The sequence below is a fragment of the Bombus vancouverensis genome, unplaced genomic scaffold (genome assembly GCF_051014615.1).
Source record: "Bombus vancouverensis nearcticus unplaced genomic scaffold, iyBomVanc1_principal scaffold0030, whole genome shotgun sequence".
Classification (NCBI taxonomy): domain Eukaryota; kingdom Metazoa; phylum Arthropoda; class Insecta; order Hymenoptera; family Apidae; genus Bombus; species Bombus vancouverensis.
Window position 1 is genome coordinate 924,327 of NW_027468921.1, and position 20,633 is coordinate 944,959.

Sequence of the window (20,633 nt, forward strand, 5' to 3'; positions counted from 1 at the left end):
TCGTTACACTTCACAACGATTCAAATAATGGACGGGAAATATATAATAAGTTTCCTGTCCTTGCGTTAAAATAGTACTGTACAAATCAGATGATACAGGAAATACCCAAAAAACCCAATTACATCCACATTGCATGACAGCACACTTGCAATGGATTTTTGTGATTTCAATGTCACAGACAATGACACAACTAATCAGAACACGTTCGAGGCTATAGACATTGAAATTACCGCGTGTTTAATACGTTTAAAGCATAAATCTAAATTTCACGCGATTATTTCTTTGTACATTGTGAAACTCTTAAATTATCTTAATCGAATAAATAATCCTAATGTAATAAAACATCTTGAAATAGACCTAGATATCTGAAACAGAAACTCGAAGGATAAGAAATCCTAAAAGGTACTAATCCTAAAATAACAAACTCCTAAATAATAAACAAGTGATAAAACCTGTTATAAATAATAAACCTTACCTGGAACAATCAAATCCTAACTAATCGAAAATAAAATAAGGCAAGCAATTCTTAATCTTTCAAGTAATTTTTCCGAAAACACAGAAAGATAGAGAAATTAAAAAGACGCAGCACAAATTGCAGCACAATGAAAGTTTCAGAGCGATGAATACGATCGTATTAAACTAAATAATTTTCAAAAGTGAAATTACACTGAAACGTATATCGATGATATTTGTCATTTCTACGATCTGTTTCGCTTGATCGTGCTTCTTTTCTGATGTAAATTCAATTTATGATACGAACTAAGTTTCCTTTATTATTATTAGTCCTGCGTCTTTTTAATTCGTCACTTCTTTTATTTCAGAACAATGACGGGCTCCAAGATGCTGTTCGGATGTTTGGCGTTAATTGCTTTTCTGCATCCATTAGTTCACGTTTGTACTTCGAGTAGTACAGCTCAAGGTTTGTACTTCGAGTTGTCTTTTTCCATGCACTTCAAATTCCAATACGATCTGGTCACGTGGCCTTCGTACAATTTCGAAATTTTACCTGTTTGGTAATCGTCAATGAAAAAAGAAGTTATGCGTGACCTCAACACATTGAAACAATTTTTATGATTTTTTATTTGCCGGTTGGTCAGCAAGTTAATGGAAAAATTTCACTTAACTATTCGCGTTAATTTCTTCGGTTTAACTTTTGGGAAATGCTTCGTTAGCTTCGGGAATATTCCAACGATTCGTTTTACGTACAAAATAAGCATGATAAATATTACATCACGGTAATGTAATATCGGAATATATTAAAGGTGTAATTTTGTCCGATTAATTATAATTTATTAATAATGGATTGAAAATACAGATATTAGTTAGACAGAGAAACGATGTTTGATTAACAGGAAAACTAAATGCAACGCTCGTATTTACAACAAATAACTTGACAACTATTTGGTAACTCTCTCTCTCTCTCTCTCTCTCTCTCTCACTAGCAACTCTAACACTCGACAACACTCGCAACTCAATTCTAACGACTCTATGCTTCGACGTCTCGATCAACTCTGATTCTCGCAACACGCACACTTTTCGATTCGCCTTGGATAGCGAAACCGTCCTTCTTCTAACGTTGTCTATTGTTTCCCTCATACCTATGTAAGAACTACCAACTACGTGCCTTTAGTCACGTAGGCACTCTTAAATGTAAACGAACCACAGAAACACGACGTACACGGTTTTTCTATTTTCAGCCGATCTCCAATCAAAGCTATTCTACGATATCACAATCGGCCTTTCCTGACAATCACATCTGCCCTCAGATGTGCTCATCATCGCCGCTCGCACTTACATCACTATCGTCAGCATTCCACCATTTCATGTGATCGGCTGCCGTGGAAGTTGTACGTGGCCCTTCGTGCTCCCCCTCTCGCTGCACTATGTATCGGTCATTTCGCAGGACTTTTATCACCCGGTACGGTCCAAGAAACTTCGGATGCAGCTTTAGCCCGGGACCCCTCTGCATCCTCTCGATTGCCACTAGATCTCCCGTCCTGTATGCTGTCGCCTTCTTGCGTCTCCTGTTATACGCCCGCTTGTTTCGGATTTGGATCTCCTCAATCCGTCTCTTTGCGTCCGCACGCAGCTGATCTCGTTCCTCTTGGAACACCGCGGCCTGTTCGTCCTCGATGCTACTGCTCCTCTTTCGCTCTTCCTCTATCTTCCTCTCCGTTGTTTGTTTACCCATTTCACTCTTGTCAGGGGCTTTGATCGTCGTGGCAGCATCGTGACATTTTCGTAGGCTCGGTTCGTACATGGAAGACGTTAACAACTTACCATCTACCGAGACTATGATCTCTTCTTTTTCGAAGGTCTTCACGTTCATCGTGTCCTCGACAATCCCATCGTCGTCCTCGTCATCCACATCCTCTGTATATCGAATCTTCGTATCGATATTATTGGAGGGATTCCGCGCGTGCGACTTCCCTTGTCTTTTCGTTCGCCTTGCACTCACTCTCTTCGAGTCTATCCGAAAACTTGAAACAACCCTCACACCCGCAACGCTATCCTTCTCAGTAAATTCGCAAATATCATCAACAACATCCTGTTGCTGTTGTTTAGCCAGATTCTTCCTCCTCGTGATGTTCGCTAAGTCCTCCTGCTGGCGGCAAGAATCCGACGAGGACACCATCTCGTGGTCCACTTTACCAATCACCACGTGTCTTGCCACTATTCTCCGTTCCTCCGACACTTGCTGCACAGCTGCCCGATACTTCTTCAAAACTTCTGCTAACTCTTCTTTATTTTCTTCCAATTGCGACAGTAGCTCAGTTCGTTCGCGACTAGCTACATTAACACGATCTTCTGCTTCGGAACGTTGCCGCAGTACTTCCTGCAACGAAGCCTGCGTCTCATTCGGTTCTTGCTCCAGTGCCTGTTTCGCTTTAACTGCAACTGCTCTAGCGCATTCTGCATCTTCTAACTGGTTCTTCAGCTGTCGTAAAGCTGCTTTACCCGTCGTGTCACCTTTCGATCTCTCCAGCATCGTTTGAGCGTCTCTTAGCAATGCTTTGGTTCTCTTCAAATCTCTTTTTAGCCTATGTTGCATGTCCTTAACGTGTGACAAATCTATCTCACTCGCCTGTGTCTCTACATCTATCATGAGGACTTCCGGACACTCATCGGGATTTTCGTCCTTTATTCTACTAATAAAAGATTTTCCCCCTTTTATACTTATTTCAACAGTGTCCAAAAAGTCTGCGCCAATAATAAGCGAATGTTGCATCACTGTGTCTGGAACTACGTGTATGGTTATACAGTACGACTCATTGTCTATAATAATGTTCGTCGAAAATTTCCCGAGCGTAAAATTCCTTCCGGAACCGACACCGCGAAATCCAACGATTTCCCGACTTAATCTGAACGCTCCGATTTTCACATGCTGATCTGCTCGCATTAGAGTCAGCTCACTACCGGTGTCTATCAACGCGCTCAATTCGAAATTTTCCATCTTAACATCCTTACCACGCCTTGTTTGTAACGACCGAAACACGCTGTAAACTTTTTTTGAGGGCTCACCCAGTGCCTTGTCGCATTTTGATGCGATGTGTCCGTACTCCCTACATTTGAAGCATTTAGGTCCTCTCGACTTGCTCGGACACTCCGCACACACGTGCTCCGCATCACCGCAATTGTAGCATCGCGCCTTCCTCGCATCTCCAGATCGACCGGGTTCCTTGTTCCTCTCGGTTTCGGACAGCTTCGCCACCGGCTTTACCCTGCTACTCTTCGGCTCCTCAAATTTCGTCCTCATCTCCATATCTCTTTTTATCGCTTCGTAGCGCCTGAAACGCTCTTTTAATTGCTCGATATTCCTGGCTCCGTATAGCACAGTCTTGTTCGCGACCTCGTCGGGAATGCCTTGAATAATGTAGTCTATCAAGGATTGCGTATCAACCCTTCCTTGTTTTGCAATCCCGCACATGTGATACATATATTGTTGCAGACTCTCATCTGCTTTCTTCTTTCTATGGGATAACTCGCCATGTATCTGTTGGTCGCTTACTACATTTTCAAACTCATTCCTCAACGCCTTTTTTAGCTTTGCCCAAAACTTCGCGCATCGCTCTTGTCGTACGAAGGCCTGAGCGGAGCCTGCGAGTAATTTCTTAGCATAGGCCACCATGTGGGCGTCTGACCAACCCCACACTTCTGCCATTTCCTCGAAGTCTTCCACCCACTGATTTACACTCAGCAGATCATCCCCGCTGAATTTCTCTAATGAGTCTTCCACGTCTTTAAGACTCAACATCGAACCGACGCATATACTTCTGCTGATACTCATCGCGGTCCTGATACACCGCTCGCGTGCCTCTCCTGTATTCTCGCGCGCCTTGTTTATCGTCCTCGCCTTCACTTTCGTCGGAGCTCCCTTCTTCCGACGATACATCGTCTCCTTCTAGGGCCGCCTGTAGCCGCGCGCGTAGTTCGGATTTTCTTCCCGTTACCTTCAACCCCAAGCTAACGAGACGCGCTCTCAGCTCTTTCGTCCTCAGCTTCTCGAGGTCTTCCTCTCCCTCTTGACTGCGTTCGGCTCTCTGCTTGCTTCTTAGATCTCGCTGGTTTGTTGATTCTTCGCCACGCTTCGAATCCTTAGGAGTAGATCGACCAGGTTTGCACGCTCTGTTCAACCTGGCAACCAGCACTGATCTCGCACCGGATATAGGCAGATTCATCTGTGCGAGCTTACTCCTCAGCTCCTCCAGCGTCAAATCCTCTTCACCCGACAATCGTTCGTCTTCAACGTTTGCCATTTTATTCTATTCTTTTCTACTCCCGCACAAATAGCTCCGTTAAGTCGTATCGTTTCTCTGTCTTATTCAATCCCGGACGAGCCCCCACTTGTAATATCGGAATATATTAATAATGGATTGAAAATACAGATATTAGTTAGACAGAGAAACGATGTTTGATTAACAGGAAAACTAAATGCAACGCTCGTATTTACAACAAATAACTTGACAACTATTTGGTAACTCTCTCTCTCTCTCTCTCTCTCTCTCACTAGCAACTCTAACACTCGACAACACTCGCAACTCAATTCTAACGACTCTATGCTTCGACGTCTCGATCAACTCTGATTCTCGCAACACGCACACTTTTCGATTCGCCTTGGATAGCGAAACCGTCCTTCTTCTAACGCGTTTTTAAAACGCGATGGCGCTATCACTTTCTAAAAGCGTCGTCTTTACATTTCCGATGGCCACGGGCACATCCGACTGCCAGATATACAATGTATTATAAGAGTATCATTACCATACTTTTCATGAAAAGAGCAATTTTTCTTGATAACTATACTCTGTAACATAGATTGAAGTCGCTGATTTGATCCCTCTGATATCGTCGTCTTATGAGAGTCTCGCCTGGTCTTGATTGGTTCTGTTGACTCTTATCGTTGTGAAAAATCGATTCGTTGTGTACCTTTTTTGTATAGAGAATTATTTTGTGGTAGAATATAATGTTGTAATATTTGTGGTCTTTACATTACTAATTTTGTCACTGAGCCGCTCTTTGGCTCGTTGAGCGATTCATATTCCGCATATATTCCGTACTTGCTTCGCTTGGTACTTTTATAATTTTCGCAGTTACAATAAAAAATTTAATTCTTAACAGATTAAAGATTTAACCTCTTGCTTTATAGTGTACAATAATTTTTTTCTTTTTCTTTTTTTTTTTTTTTTTTTTTTTGTATAGGTTATGTGATCCATAGTTTGAGTAACTAGTACATATATATATTTACGTGACAAGCTTTCATTTCAATCTATATTTAAGATTAATATTTTATCAGTTTCTGTTCGTAACAACATCGAAGTAGTCCATAAGTTTGAAGAGTATAATTAAGGAAGTTATGAAGCAAGAGGTTAAGAACAAATTCTGAAAGAGGTTATGTACAACTCAGTAGTACTGCTTTACATTACTTTGCGAATTACTTTTCAAGCATAAAAATAATTTAACAGCCACTTATAGTTACTTCCTTACCATTACATTCATTACATTCGTTTGATTTTGTAAACAAAATAACCACGCTGACCAGTCTCTTATTTAAAATAGAATTATTTTGTCATATATCCAACAGTTTACTTTCTCTTCGCTTTGTCTCGTATTACGACTTTATAACGGTGTTTCTTTAAACTTTAAACGATCGTAATAAATGTATTTACGGACGATGACTGATATCTGGTCTGTCTTAAAGTTTCAACTAATTAGTGCCCCGTTACTTTGGACGTTATGAAATGTTGTATAACCAATGACTTATCTTCTCTTTTGGTAGTTGCATAAGAGAAGACTGAGCCATTGAAACGCTCGAATAGATTAGCTGATTCGCTTAATGTATTTTTACTTCCGACGAGCTAAACACAAGAGCAGAAAGCACATAAGGAATAATACAGAAACGTCAAACGCATACAGAAATATATTTCGTAAAAGCATTAGTACGTAACATGTCTTTATAATTCTATTTATGTATAGTAAAATGGCTTGTTTCCATTTTCATGAATTATAACTGACATTTCAAGGCATTCATGTAGATATGTAACTCTCGTTAATTAATAATTTAACAATGCGTCATGAAACGTATCATTTTCGTTTCTTCCTTTGTTTCGTTATACACAGGAACGAATTTGTAAATAAAGATGTATAATCAACGATAACATATGACAGCGAGTATAATAACTGTCAGCAAAGGAAGAGGTCGGTAAAATGATTGTGGTTGATCTCAGTGTATCGGTAAATAAGCTTCGACAGACGTTGCCGGGGGACTCGGTGTCGGTGAAACCGCGTCGATGAAATGATTGTCAGTGATTTAAAGATAACCCAATTTATTGATCTGTCTCCCCTTCATGGCGTTGTACGTCTCTCTATAAAACATATTCTACCTCGGAGGGCTGAAAAATTTAACTTGGTCTCACTGGACTGGACTGTAAGTAAGAAAATTGAAATGCAAAATCCACGTGTGAGCGCAACGGTTTAGATGGAAAGTTCGATAGGACAATTATGTATATTAGCCTGAAAGAAAGCTCGTGGCTTCGCACGCAACACGTAATTTCCCTCGCTGAAATAATCCTATTACAACGATACGATTTAAAATTTTCCTTAACAGACCTCGCAATGTAATTCTTCATCTACAATTTTTTATTCGGCCTGAAACAAGAGACTTTCGAAGCCTTATAGAGTCTCGCGAATCTAAAAGTCAGGTTTCAACGTATTTTCGCGTCTTATTCTATAATACTGAAGACATTAAAGGTGTTAACGATTATTGTCTCACTATGTACGTACATCAAACGAGTACTTACGTAAGAGACGAATGGAAATGGAAACAGCCGAGAATAATTGAAGATAATTTGAATACGTTCCAGGCTATATTACAATTTCTCGTGAACCGTAATTGATTCGCAGAAGGGAATTGCTGCTTCTCACGACTAGCAAAGTGTTTCGCAAAAAAAAAAAAAGAAAAGAAAAATGGTATCGGAAGGATAGAAAAAAAGCGGTGGCCTACATCAAGCAATCTTCATGCCGATAATGCATTTATTATTCAGTTCGTTCATTCTCTATCGCGTAACAGACACTGGGATAACTGACAGAGCGAGCGTATAAATTTTGCATCTCTCAACCTGACTTCTCCCAATTCGTATACTTCCATCCTTCGTATACGTGACAATGAATCAGAAGAGTTTCATAGCAATATTGAACAACATACAGTCAACTACAACACCATTAGATACATCCACCATACAGTCAACTACAACACCATTAGATAACAGCAATACAATAGATTATAATTTTCTACGCGTCATTGATTCATCATCATCATTTTCCATTTTTTTAGCATATGTAAAAACGTATCTGACGTAATCTTACCTCGCTCTTTGAGTACAAAAATCCATTCAAATGAAACAAAGGGGAAAGAAATAAGAAAACAAACACTCACATACGAATCTTCATCACATAACTGTATGTACTCCTCGAGGTATAATTACTCAGACACGTTACAGCGTACCTTCTTTGTTCCCTGATGGCTGATGTTGATCGTTGACGTTTATAATGAAAGAATTTCGTCAACGGCGCCATCTGGATCCTTGTTGAAAAATTAAAATAGCCGCAACAGCACCATTAAGCTCATTACCCAGAGTAGCTCTTGTTGCTGAGTCGTGGAGGAATTCTTATCATCAACGACATAAACTATACCAGTTCCGGTAACGTTCTTCAGATGGTCCAGGCACTCGAACTCGCAACATCGCTCTCCAACACGGTATTTCTTGCATGTCTGTAGTAAAAAGAAATCGGTCAATTGTACAGATCAATCGTCACTCGACTGCTCGAGAATTCAGATCATCCAGAGAATAGAATAGAGACGTGGCAAAATGTAGTGCGATCATCGCAGTGGGAGGAAATAGGGGGATAGGGACCAAATGAATGAACGAGATGTTAAGGACAACTGACGATAAGTTCTTCTTTTGTCGAGAATTGCACGTTTGTGAATGGTTTGTGGGTGGTTAGGTGGAGAGAATTGAAGAGTTTGGAGGTGACTGGAAGAGTGTTTTGGGCAAGGTAGATTGCAGAATGGTTGCGGTAGCATTGTGTTAATTATGGGTTTGTACATGCAATCTTTGTATGTATCACTACATACAACATAACGTATATTTTTAATAATACATCAGAGTTTTAGTTATTTCATAGCTATGAATTTTATACTCTATAATCTTGACGTTTTATTTCACAGAAGCGTTTGAATATCCATAAAAATTAAATGAACCAATGTATTCATTATCTTATAGAGAAGATATATTATTTTTAATTATGTTCCAATTATTTATCATGATCCTGATTTCCTTATTCTGAAAATTTGAAAGAAAGTTTTGTAGTTTGATACTTTCAGCGACAAAGGGTCAATATTGCTTTAGTATATTTCGTCACATATACATGTATATCTATATGTCGGAGATGAAAGGACACCGGAACCTTTGGATAGCCCCGCAACATTGCAATCTAAAGTCTACTATAACTGTAACTAAACTATTGTAGTTATTCAATCCGATTGTAATTGTTCGAGATTAGTGACGGTGAGCTTTGGCTCGAGGTGACAGTCTGTCGCCCAACGTAGCCGCGGTCAAGGGATGAACGCTTTGCCTAACAAAGGTATGGAGTAATTCTATAGCTCTCCTTAAAAGAAAAATTCGTGGCGACACGCGACAGTAAACATTCCAACGGTTTCTGTCCCGTGGCTCGCCACACGCAGACCCTATTCTTCGAGTAAGATGATTGCCAGATGTCGATGCGTCTCCGCAGTACATGTTCGGCTAGCCCGAGGGCCCGTTATAAATCTTAAGGTTTAGTTAACTAAAGTCCTTCAAACAGACGAACAGTCTTTGTCCCAACTACGGGAAGATAGGGGAGACATATTTTTCAACGAGCGGCGTCTCCCACTAGCAACTTTCCCTCGAGGGCGGCTAGCATCTTTTTCTAACCACCGATATGGAGGTTGACCAATTAGCAGCAACGCCAATTTCCCTTACTTTCTGAACGAAGGCTTTTCTCGACGAATCCGATGATCTCGTGTCCTTAGACACACCCCATTATAGTTTTCCTCTGTGGCATCATCGGGACGGGACGGGCATTCTTTTATGCGCTCCCGTCGACCAAAGAGTAACGTTTTTACGCTCAGCAATTATTTTTACGAGTCAGACTTAGATTCAGCGAGAACGCCCATCTGTCATCCCGTTGGCCGCGGATTCGTTATTGAACCGGAGACCACTGTCACTAGTGTCGCGGACGTCTCACCGCCGTGGTAGATTGTCAAACCTGTGTTATTCATACCTGTGTCAATAAATCGTATCTTCGTTACACCGCAACGATGGCTACCTTCAATGAAGACTCCTCAAACACCGACAACCCTATCCCCAATGTCATTCCGACATATATATCCACCGAAAATGCGCTCCTGTAGACAAACGCTCGATTCGCGTCATAGCTTGTCGCATCTCAATCCGTTGGAAAAAGTTTTTCCTGTAGCATATTTTATTTTTACGAACCAACAAGGTCTTTGTTTATTTCCTTCTTTTTTTTGCTCCAATTCCCCCATTGTTTTTTCAAGGATAGTATTTCAGAGCCATTAGTCAAGTTCATTGTAACAATAAACGTACGTTTCGGAAACATTTTGTGCTGTGAAACAGAATACACTAAAGTTTGAAGGTCACATCGATTTTCGAAAGTTTATAAATGGAGGTGTATGACAGTATCACCAGCTGTTGCTGTCCAAGTAACTCCAACATCGAAATACTACAACGATTCCAATCGAAAACGCTAAGAGCCTTAATAGACGCACCTTGGTATGTTACCAACGAAACCATCCATCGCGACCTCAAGATACCTACAGTCAAAGAGGAAATAGCAAAATATAGCGACAGATATAGCAAAAGAGTCAAGAAACACCGAAACCCGCTAATCACTGGACTACTCGATACGACGGACCAGATTCGATTTCTTTTTACTACAGACATGCAAGAAATTCCGTCTTGGAAAGCGATGTTGCGAGTTCGAATGCCTGGACCATCTGAAGAACATTACCGGAACTGGTAAAGTTTATGTCGTTGATGATAATAATTCCTCCACGACTCAGCCACAAAAGCTACTCTGGGTGATGAGCTTAATGGTGCTGTTGCGGCTATTTTAATTTTTCAACAGGGATCCAGATGGCGCCGTTGACGAAATTCTTTCATTATAAACGTCAACGATCAACATCAGCCATTAGGGAACGAAGAAGGTACGCTGTAACGTGTCTGAGTAATTATACCTCGAGAAGTACATACAGTTATGTAATGAAGATTCGTATGTGAGTGTTTGTTTTCTTATTTCTTTTCCCTTTGTTTCATTTGAATGGATTTTTGTACTCAAAGAGCGAGGTAAGATTACGTCAGATACGTTTTTACATATGCTAAAAAAATGGAAAATGATGACGATGAATCAATGACACGTAGAAAATTATAATCTATTGTATTGCTGTTATCTAATGGTGTTGTAGTTGACTGTATGGTGGATGTATCTAATGGTGTTGTAGTTGACTGTATGTTGTTCAATATTGCTATGAAACTCTTCTGATTCATTGTCACTTATACGAAGGATGGAAGTATACGAATTGGGAGAAGTCAGGTTGAGAGATGCAAGATTTATACGCTCGTTCTGTCAGTTATCCCAGTGTCTGTTACGCGATAGAAAATGAACGAACTGAATAATAAATGCATTATCGGCATGAAGATTGCTTGATGTAGGCCACCGCTTTTTTTCTATCCTTCCGACACCATTTTTCTTTTCTTTTTTTTTTTTTTGCGAAACACTTTGCTAGTCGTGAGAAGCAGCAATTCCCTTCTGCGAATCAATTACGGTTCACGAGAAATTGTATTATAGCCTGGAACGTATTCAAATTATCTTCAATTATTCTCGGCTGTTTCCATTTCCATTCGTCTCTTACGTAAGTACTCGTTTGATGTACGTACATAGTGAGACAATAATCGTTAACACCTTTAATGTCTTCAGTATTATAGAATAAGACGCGAAAATACGTTGAAACCTGACTTTTAGATTCGCGAGACTCTATAAGGCTTCGAAAGTCTCTTGTTTCAGGCCGAATAAAAAATTGTAGATGAAGAATTACATTGCGAGGTCTGTTAAGGAAAATTTTAAATCGTATCGTTGTAATAGGATTATTTCAGCGAGGGAAATTACGTGTTGCGTGCGAAGCCACGAGCTTTCTTTCAGGCTAATATACATAATTGTCCTATCGAACTTTCCATCTAAACCGTTGCGCTCACACGTGGATTTTGCATTTCAATTTTCTTACTTACAGTCCAGTCCAGTGAGACCAAGTTAAATTTTTCAGCCCTCCGAGGTAGAATATGTTTTATAGAGAGACGTACAACACCATGAAGGGGAGACAGATCAATAAATTGGGTTATCTTTAAATCACTGACAATCATTTCATCGACGCGGTTTCACCGACACCGAGTCCCCCGGCAACGTCTGTCGAAGCTTATTTACCGATACACTGAGATCAACCACAATCATTTTACCGACCTCTTCCTTTGCTGACAGTTATTATACTCGCTGTCATATGTTATCGTTGATTATACATCTTTATTTACAAATTCGTTCCTGTGTATAACGAAACAAAGGAAGAAACGAAAATGATACGTTTCATGACGCATTGTTAAATTATTAATTAACGAGAGTTACATATTTACATGAATGCCTTGAAATGTCAGTTATAATTCATGAAAATGGAAACAAGCCATTTTACTATACATAAATAGAATTATAAAGACATGTTACGTACTAATGCTTTTACGAAATATATTTCTGTATACGTTTGACGTTTCTGTATTATTCCTTAAGTGCTTTCTGCTCTTGTGTTTAGCTCGTCGGAAGTAAAAATACGTTAAGCGAATCAGCTAATCTATTCGAGCGTTTCAATGGCTCAGTCTTCTCTTATGCAACTACCAAAAGAGAAGATAAGTCTTTGGTTATACAACATTTCATAACGTCCAAAGTAACGGGGCACTAATTAGTTGAAACTTTAAGACAGACCAGATATCAGTCATCGTCCGTAAATACATTTATTACGATCGTTTAAAGTTTAAAGAAACACCGTTATAAAGTCGTAATACGAGACAAAGCGAAGAGAAAGTAAACTGTTGGATATATGACAAAATAATTCTATTTTAAATAAGAGACTGGTCAGCGTGGTTATTTTGTTTACAAAATCAAACGAATTTAATGAATGTAATGGTAAGGAAGTAACTATAAGTGGCTGTTAAACTATTTTTATGCTTGAAAAGTAATTCGCAAAGTAATGTAAAGCAGTACTACTGAGTTGTACATAACCTCTTTCAGAATTTGTCCTTAACCTCTTGCTTCATAACTTCCTTAATTATACTCTTCAAACTTATGGACTACTTCGATGTTGTTACGAACAGAAACTGATAAAATATTAATCTCAAATATAGATTGAAATGAAAGCTTGTCACGTAATTATATATATGTACTAGTTACTCAAACTATGGATCACATAACCTATACAAAAAAAAAAAAAAAAAAAGAAAAAGAAAAAAATTATTGTACACTATAAAGCAAGAGGTTAAATCTTTAATCTGTTAAGAATTAAATTTTTTATTGTAACTACGAAAATTATAAAAGTACCAAGCGAAGCAAGTACGGAATATAGGGATATAGGAAGCGATGGGGAACAGCAAGTAACTCCAACATCGAAATACTACAACGATGCCAATCGAAAACGCTAAGAGCCTTAATAGACGCACCTTGGTATGTTACCAACGAAACCATCCATCGCGGCCTCAAGATACCTACAGTCAAAGAGGAAATAGCAAAATATAGCGACAGATATAGCAAAAGAGTCAAGAAACACCGAAACCCCCTAATCACTGGACTACTCGATACGACGGACCAGATTCGCAGGCTGAAGAGGCACTACCCGCTAGACCTAAACGTTAGATTCATTTAATTATCCAAATTAAGCATATGCACTTACTTATAATACTTATAAATTATACCTATCTATAATAAGTATTAACTTATTGTAAATAAACAGCCATGTCACTGCGCCACGCCAGAAAAATTACTGAAAATTCTCAACGCGAGAATTGATTGTAATTCCAACAAATAAATAAAAAAAAAAAAAAAAGCTGTTGCTGTCCCCAAGCGCCAAAATACGTTCTGACTACTATTTTATGTATCTCACAGAAGTATGTCTTCATTCATCATCTCCCATGCCATCCACCAACGTGTTCTTAACATGTTATCTCCTAGTAAAATATTGATGTTGAGTCAGATATCCAACTGAATAATCTTTTCGGTGTCTACTACAAGACATTTAAAACCAAGGCTCGTACACACGTGTGCTTATACGTCAGATGTAATACTTAACACGAAACCTGCTTATATTAATATTAAATTTATGCATAGTAGGATGTTCGACCTTTGTAAAAATGAAATTATAATACATACAGTTTCACCGTGGAAAAGTGAATCTTTCTAGCATGTCCACGCAAATGCAGGGGAGGGGAGGACTGTGCATGCACCAAACAACTTTACGTTCGTAATTTTTCACACAAATGTACAACTGTAGGGAAATAATTATCTCTGATTTTTCGGATGTTATGAATCGACAATATCGCATAACGGAATGCTGTGTTCTACGTATTCTATTTTTGTTACGAAAGTGGTACAAACGAAGTCCACATAAGAATAGTACAACAAAATCGGTTGAGGTTAGGTTATCGTGCAGATATCGCGGCTTTTGCATTGGAAATCACGCAACTGCCAGTCTCGTCGTTCCTTGTAAACGAAAGAAAGGTATTGTAATCGGTCGGAATTAACATAAAACTCGTCGCATGCGACCATATGGCCTGAATGTTGAATAAACGAGAATAGAGCGCGAGCTATGTGATTCTAACCGTTTAGGCGGAAACTAATGATTGTAACCAGAGCCGAGATATATGCCAATATTACTTTGCTCGTGTAACGTCAATTCATATCAGAGACCAGGCCACACACCACGGACAGGATGGCACCCAGATGTCTGCATATCCTTGGCGCGCACCCTCAATAGTCTTAAGTGCCCACCAGGGGCCTTGGCATTTTTATAGTTAAGGTCCTTCGGACCAAGCGAGTATTTCCTGTCTTAAATTTCCCTTTACGTTTATTGTCTACCACGTGTTAGCTTAGAAAGTTGGTTTTCTCCACATCTGGTATGTTCCGTTGGCAACTTTCTCGCGAGGGCGGCTAAAACCCTTCCTGGTCTACCAACCGTCCTATTATCCAATCGGAGATGGTGTCTACTGCCCTCACTTCCTTAACCAAAATTGTCATCAACAAATCCGATAGTCCCGTGTCCTTAGACACACCCACCTCTAGCTTTCCTCAGACACAGTATCGTCAGTAAAACTTCACTTATTCTGTATCCTTAGAATAGTCAACATATCTATGTCGGTCTCTACTCTTATAAGTCGCGTACTTAATGTATTGTTGTAACTAAGTCTTACATAACGTGGTTGGAGTGAATTGTGATTTATGTTAACTCAGTGCGTGTTACATTGTGATTGCTGAATTCATAATAAAGGTTGATTAAAACCAAGTTAATAGTTGTGTTACGACTCAACTATATTTTATTTTCACCAACCAACCCAAAAATTACGTGACACTCGACAAAGCGTATAAGATGAGGAGAGAATCGCGATAAGGTAGAACAAGAGACAGATATTCTCTACGTAAAGCAAGTCTGTCAACTAGATTGAAATCCTATAGCTATAACTACAGTGAATCCATATTCTGGCGAATTGTCTTTTCACAAATGAAGCTTCTGAAGAACGGAATTGATACAATAACTACTGTTCATTCATAACTACTGTTGTAAGAATCTATATATTTGTCTATCTATATCTATATATATCGATCTATATATATTTGTCAGAATGTCATTTTATCAAAAAACCCATCCTCTGTAATCATAGTTTAACGAAGCATAATTAATAGAAGAGGTAGAGCGTTAAGTGGAGATGATTTAATCACAGTTAAGTAGATAAATCTCTATATTAGTCTCTTTAATTAAAATGTCCTACGTTTTATTTGCGTCATTTTTTTTCTTCATCCAATTTAAAATGTTTAAATAACAATAGCCTATACAATATAATTTTATGTAAAAAAATTGATTATACCATGTTTATTACAGATATTTAACATTTTTGTGTACATACAAAATTTAAATTATACCTCGCTTGAGAACAAAAATTCTATTTGTTTTCCTAACATGTACTAATAATTATTGAGCAAACTAGAAAAAGCTGGAGGAGATTACTTAGGAAGATTACTTAGCATCTTATATTCCTGGCAAGAGAAAATGAAAAATTCGTTTCTTCTCTTTGCTTCCCTGTTCCTTCTTTCCTCCTTTTTCCCTTTTTACATCGCTTTGTTTTACATCGCAATTTACATTTATTTGTAAAGTTTGAATCTCCTCGATATTGAAGATGTTGAAGCTGCAAGTATGTATTTCATTTTAATCCATTCGAGACCGAGACTTAATTGTAAGACGATACCTAGGTGTCGGTACGATCTGAATGTTTAGTTAGAATGATTCTGTGTTTTACTCTCTCCGGGGTATCCTTTTCATACTTTGATTTTAAATCGATGACAATCTTAAATAGTATACCTCATATTTTTAAAATATAAAATTATATACTATGTTATTCTATAATGTATTATGTACAGTCATATATATATATGTCGGGTTAACATTAGGATTTAAGGCGCGTAACGATTCTTCGTTTGAATTAGCCATTGTTTTACAAAACAGAGAATATATTTACACGAATAAACAAGGTTTTACAAATATTATGAATAATGAATTTTGTAAATGATATGATTGATTAACAAATGATAAATTAAATTATTAATTAGATTAAAGAATAATAAGTTTTATCGAACAATAAAAGAAACGAATAATATATCTTACGATTTACTAATTTTAACGAATAATGAAAATTAACGATTGATAAATTTACAAATATTGAATTTAATTTACGCTATAAACAATGATCCGGGGTTCAAACGAATACACGGTCAACGGGAAAACTTTAAACAATTTTATAACACAAAAATACGTTTGCTGAATCACACGGAAAAATTACTCGATGTATCACTTTCCAAGGCGACCACACGAATGCCTCTCTGATTAAAATCTTTTTCGTAATACGACTGCATTTGTTTGTTATATTCTCGCTGGAAACATCGAGAAGGTTCCAATCGTTGTTGCTAGGCAATATCTGTCAAAAGTTTGTTATATACTCCTTGGTAACATCGAGAAAGATCCAAACGCCGATACTAGGCAATTTCTGTCTTCATCAAGCAAAACGTTTATCCCGTGACCGTGGCTACGTTCAGCGACCAGTTGTCACCTCGAACCCACTTTCGCTTTTCACAAATGTCAAACAATTACAGATGACAATTACTTAATTACAGTTATGATAAAATCTAGGCCAAAGCACTAAAAGGCCTCCTCAAAATTGCATAGGGAAGGCTCCGGTTTTTCATTTCATCTCCGACATATATATATATATATATTGAAAAAAATATGAAATTAACATGATATATACATTACTACATAAGTTATATATAAAATATGTATATTATACCCTTGCCTACTGACTGATATGAATTTCTTTCGGTCTCGAATGCGTTAAAAGAGAGCGCAAAGAAGTCGAAATTACTTATTGTAATTAGTAAAACGACCTGAGAGGCAGACAGATACAAGAAAGAAGGAATATTATATTAGCTGCATTATCATGTTTTTGCTCTCTTTAAGTCTTTCATCGAGACAGACAATCTACAGGTATTAATCGACCAATTTCTCCAAGCCGATAACTTCGAATTGATGTTTATATATAAGAAGTGTTATGTGTTAATCTGTCTAAATGTTTAAAAGGTGTTATAAATTAAATGTTGTTAAACGATACGTAAGTGCCTTTTGATCGTAAATTTTACTATCGAGGGGTCTTTTATGTATGCGTAATCATTGTGAATTATAACAATTTATGTGATCGATATTAAAGGTGTTTAAAAGCATGTATTTTTTTCTATATTATTATTCTCCTATATTATTATCCTATATTATTATAGCATTCCTATATTATTATAATATCCAATTACATGTTGATACACAAGATATACAGATTATTATTTATAACGTTTTGGTTTTCTTAATTGAGTCATTCATGTAGTACAAATGATAAGAAATTAGTAATAATTCACAGAAAAAGGATATCGTAGTAGAAATATTATAAAAAAACATTTTCTGTTTTAGTGTAGAGTTACTCCTTCTTACAGACAGTGTCGTACAAATCTGTACGTCTCTGAGAAAATGTAGGTATCTGAGCCCTTACTTCCTCAACAACTTTTAGATCTGATAGAAAAAAGAAACATACGAAGTAATAAGTAATGCTTACTAATAAATTCAACAAATACAGAGGAAGATGGCTAAATCGATAAATTAACGAGACTAAAAATTAATTACATCATGGATCTCTCGCTTTTAATTTTAAGCTGTAAATTACCGATATCGGTGACTGCCATATTCTCTTGAGTTTCCAAATCGTAAAGAATCTTTCCCCAGGGATTGGTCAACTGTGTATGTCCCCATGCGACGTAACTTGCTTAAGGAACACGAGCCGGTGATATGCAGGCAACGTATAATTGATTATCATTCGCTCTGAAACGCTGAAGTAATGACCAGTGCAGTGGTCCAGTGGTCATATTGAATGCCGCTGGATATATCAGCATTTGGCAACCTAACTCAGAGAAGCAGGAAATATGAAGCCACCGAATACCAATTAACTTCGTAGTTGCACGGTTCACATTCCATCATTTCTGAATATGCGAGGACAGTCCTCTTATTGTGCTTTTAATTCTTTTATTTGTTTCATTTTCAGCAAATATACTGGTTTTTTAAATTAAGCTTCTTTTTATACAGAGTTACAGATTATATTAATTTTATATAGAATATATTTAAGAAAGATATTTAATTTTTTGCTAGTTAAGTATTGATCGATTCAGTTACTGTACCTTTGTTCCGATAAATGCGTGCCATTTCCTCGAATCTAATATCATAGCAAATGCCAATACCTATTTTGCAGCCCTCCACATCGAACGTCGTTAGGGAGTTACCAGGACTGAGTGAATCACTCTCTCGAAAAGTAATCTTATTAGGAATGTCGATGTCGAATAGATGTACCTAATAACATAAAAATGTAGTCGCTAATTCTATTGCTGCAACTTTTGTAATTTAATATCAAAGTTACCAACTCCTAAACTTCAATTACTTTTTATTTAATAACTGACAGCGTTTTTATCACTTTCTTTTATTAAAAAATCTTATCATTTAATAATGTTTAAAAAGGAGAAAAAATAAGTATAATAATATTTTAAGTATGTGAAAAATTTATACAACAACAAACACATTACAACAAAAATGGGCGTTTCCCGTATCATAACGTATTTTATAAACCGTAAATTATAGAATTGGTTATAGTATACGTATGTACATATGTATATTCCTAAATTATTCCTAGATAGAGTCACTTTCTTCACCCCAATATTTTCAAATTCAAAGCCATAAAGGAATATATTACTTACCTTTCGGTGTTTTGCTATCAACGTTCCATCGGGACCCCAAATAGTACAGGTATTGTACAATTTATCGCCCTCTATTTCAGGCATCGTACCACCAACTACATAGATGTTGTTTTCTTTAGCTGCGTTCGATGAAGCAACGCTCGTTTCATCATCAGGAATACTCTCGGCGTATTTTGGAAAGTACTCTGCATTGCAATATTTCAATTAATGAAAAATAACTGTCTTTTGTTCCAACCATAAATTAAATTGAAATGTTTGTCAGTTTTTTATTTTTTAAATTATTAAAATAACTAAGTTTTATATTTCGACTTAATTAAATATGCAATTACTTAGCTAATAGTATATATAATAAATTGTTTCTACAGGTTCAAAATGAAAAATGAATATTTAGAAATATTTAATTACGACAATGCTATTTGTGTTAGCATCAGTGGCTTGTTACTCAACGACTTTGCTAGTACTTTTTGAAACATAAAGTTAGTTTTCAATTAACACTTATACTAGAGGCGGAATTATAAATGCAAAATAATTGATAATACTAATTTATAAGTACCTAATTATTAGTATCTTAAAAAATACATTTATACAAAAATCACGATAATCATGAAAATGGGGAAATCCTATATTCTCGAATCAACTCACAATTTATTTTGTATATTAATTAGATTCCGCGCTCATCAGTACGTACTCACTGGCGACATCGAGAAAATGTATCGGCAATTCCTCGTACGACCAGAGGATCGGAAATATCAAAGGATATTATGGCGCAGCGCGAGTGGAGAAACAGAAACATATGAGCTTAACACCGTAATACTCTTATCATAGAAATAGAAGCAGTCCTCAATTCCCGCCCGCTAACTCCTATCTCCACCGATCCAAATGATCTCCTAGCCCTCACTCCCGGACATTTCCTCATTGGCGATTCATTAATGTGCTTACGTGATCGAGATTTCAGAGACATTCCATCGAACCGACTCTCCAAATGGCAGCATATCCAACAGCTTAAACAACATTTTTGGAACCGCTGGCATAAGGAGTATTTGAACGAGCTAACCAACCGCAATAAATAGAGCAAGGGTGGACACGGCATCCAAAAGGGCACAATCGTCATCCTCAGAGAGGACAACGTTCCCTCCATGCATTGGCCTCTGGGCCGAGTTATCAAGGTTCATCCAGGCGCCGATGGTGTCATCCGGACAGCTACAGTTCAGACGGCAAAGAGCATTTTGGATCGGGGCGTCAAAAGGCTTGTCCCACTGCCAATTCAACCCGATCTCGAGAAACCCGAACAACTAGCCACCGAGACGAAATAAGATGGGAACTTCAACCACACCTCCCTAGTTTGATCGGTACCCTCTCAACGGGGGGAGAATGTTACGCCATGCGGCTTACCATAGGTCATATTCTTAACTATCGATCGCGCCACTATAATGTCGCAG

At 37.7% G+C, this 20,633-nt stretch overlaps 1 long non-coding RNA gene across 1 annotated transcript; it reads right to left on the minus strand.

The window, feature by feature from the left end:
• Positions 1-15,685: 15,685 nt before the first annotated feature.
• On the minus strand, positions 15,686-20,399 carry LOC143304299 (uncharacterized). Its single transcript, XR_013061030.1, has 2 exons — positions 18,117-20,399; positions 15,686-17,965 (listed from the first exon to the last, which is right to left on the minus strand). It is a non-coding gene; the product is annotated as an uncharacterized LOC143304299 (long non-coding RNA).
• Positions 20,400-20,633: the final 234 nt, after the last annotated feature.